Source organism: Rutidosis leptorrhynchoides, chromosome 9 (genome assembly GCF_046630445.1).
Source record: "Rutidosis leptorrhynchoides isolate AG116_Rl617_1_P2 chromosome 9, CSIRO_AGI_Rlap_v1, whole genome shotgun sequence".
Lineage (NCBI taxonomy): Eukaryota > Viridiplantae > Streptophyta > Magnoliopsida > Asterales > Asteraceae > Rutidosis > Rutidosis leptorrhynchoides.
Genome location: NC_092341.1, coordinates 371,441,559 through 371,444,392, shown reverse-complemented (window position 1 = coordinate 371,444,392; position 2,834 = coordinate 371,441,559).

Below are 2,834 nucleotides of genomic sequence, written 5' to 3'. Positions count from 1 at the left end.
GAAGGTATGCCGGTAATAGCTCGAGCCAGTGGTGATTGTCTTATGTAATCGATAAGCGTATCATAGCCCATGTTGGCTTTGGATTTGGGAATTGAAAGGGCATGAGCAGCATTGCCTCGCGATAGGCAAATGGTAGAGTGTTATGGTGCATTTACAGCCCTAACAAGGCCTGGGTGCAGGTTGAACAGAGGGCCCTGCACCACTTGATCTTCGATGACCGGTGGTGGTTGCTGTTCCGGTTGTTGTGGTTCGACCGGTTGTTGTTGTTGTGGTTGTTGTTCCTCTGGCTGGTTTTCAGCAGGTGGTGATTGATGTTGTTGTTGTTCTGCCATTGAAGATTTCGTAGAAGATGGATGTATGAATTGATTTGAAGATTTGGGGATTTTAGAGAGAAGAGTGTGAATTTGAAAACTGAATAACCGAAGGTTATTATGGAGGAGAAAACACTCTTTTAACCGTTGTGATTGGATGAAAAAGAGCAGGAGAGAGAAAATGTGCAACTGTCATTTTGCATGCGCGTGGGCAAGTGTGACAGACTGGCACACTTTCGAGGGGACACATACTGTTGAGTTGACGTATATACAGCTTGAACACTCATACCTCCCATTCAGCATTAAATGCAGCAGGTTTAAAAAAAAATTAAAAACCACAAAATAAGTTTTGTATTAAATACAAGATACTTTGTTGCATTTAATATGTCATGTATTTAATTTAAATCATTGGGAGTAAATGAGTTTCAGATTTAATGAATCATTTAATTTTGTGAGCTATTTATTATTCCAATTAAAAACATTTTGAGTGACCAAAGTATAAGAGACTTTGTTGTACTGAGTGTTTTACATGTAGGCAGTAAGTTAACAAAAATGACTTACTGGTTTGCCCTACATGTTGTAGAGCCAGCACACCCACAAAAATTGTCTTTTATTTAAAGTTCAAGCATACCCAGCTCAGAGATGAGATAGTTAAAACGTTTCTCATCTAAGAGCTTTGTGAATAGATCTGCTAACTGCTGGTCTGTTGAAATAAAATGTAGCTCCACATCTCCTTTTTGAACATGATCCCTTATGAAATGATATCGAACGTCAATGTGCTTTGTTCTTGAATGCATCACAGGATTGTTGGTGATAGCAATTGCACTTGTGTTGTTACAGTAGATTGGAGTCTTTTTAACATGAACACCATAGTCTTTCAGCTGACTTTGCATCCATAGTACTTGAGCAGTACAACTACCAGCAGAAACGTATTCTGCCTCAGCAGTAGATGTGGACACAGTATTTTGCTTTTTGCTCGTCCAGCTGACTAGCCTACCACCCAGTAACTGGCAACCACCAGTAGTACTTTTCCTGTCTATTTTACACCCTGCAAAGTCAGCATCTGAATACCCAATTAGCTTAAAATTCTGGTCTTTGGGGTACCAAATACCACGTTTAGCAGTAGCTTTCAGATACCTAAATATCCTTTTGACTGCTAGCAAGTGTGACTCTTTAGGATCAGCTTGATATATGGCACAGAGACATGTGACAAACATAAAGATAAAGTAGGGATCCAATCATACTTCTATATTCAGTAATATTGACTGGTTCACCATTGGGATCAGCATCTATTTTAATAGATGCTGCCATTGGGGTCCCTATATCTTTTAAACAGGTCATACCAAATTTCTTTAACATATCCTTGATATATTTATCCTGACTTATAAAAATTCCATCATCAAGTTGTTTAATTTGCAATCCCAAAAAGTATTGCAAATCTCTTTGTAAGCTCATTTCATATGTCTTTGACATAAGTTTTAAAAAATCTTGACAATGTTTCTCATTTTTAGATCCATAAATAATATCATCCACATATATCTGTACCAGCAAGAGATCACCATCTGTCTCTTTTGAGAACAGAGTGGTATCAATTGTTCCAACTTTAAAACCTATACCAGTGAAATACACATGAAGTGTCTCATACCATGCTCTTGGAGCCTGTTTAAGGCCATAAAGAGCTTTGTCTAGCCTGTAGACATGGTCTGGATATTTACTGCTTACAAAATCAGGAGGCTGTTTGACATAGACTTCTTCTTGTAGCTTCCCATTTAGAAATGCAGATTTAACATCCATCTGAAATACCCCAAAGTTCATCTTAGCAGCATATGCCAAGAACAATCTGATAGCTTCCATCCTAGCCACTGGAGCATATGTCTCTCCATAATCCAATCCTTCTTCCTGTTTGAACCCTTGAGCTACCAATCTAGCTTTGTTTCTGATCACAATCCCATCTTCATCCATCTTGTTCTTGAAAACCCACTTGGTACCAATGATTTTCTTAGTTTCATCATCAGGTTTAGGTACCAATGTCCAAACCTTATTCCTATCAAACTGGGAGATCTCTTCTTGCATAGCTCCTGCCCAGCTTGGATCTTTGATTGCTTCATCAGGATATTTAGGTTCAATGGTAGATACAAAATTTACATGCATACAAAAATTGCTGGTTGCATGCCTTCTTGTTTTAACACCACTAGCCAGATTACCAATAACTTGCTCAATTGGATGCTCTTTTGTCCATCTAGTGTTATGAACAGGTGAGCTTGTCGTGGAACACACATCATTTTGATCATCAACTGGTTCAAAGGTATGAGCAGCAGTTGGAGACAGCTGTTCAGTATTAATGTAACCAGTACCAGCTTGTGATCCTTCAACGCCAGTAGACCTATACTCAAGTTGTAGGACTTCAGTAGAGCCAGTAGGTCCACTTGGTTTAGACACTGATGGAACAGAGTGTTCCATCTCATCATCAGAGAACCCAGCAACATGGATTGGTGAGGGATTTGCAGCTGGTTCTTCTTCAGC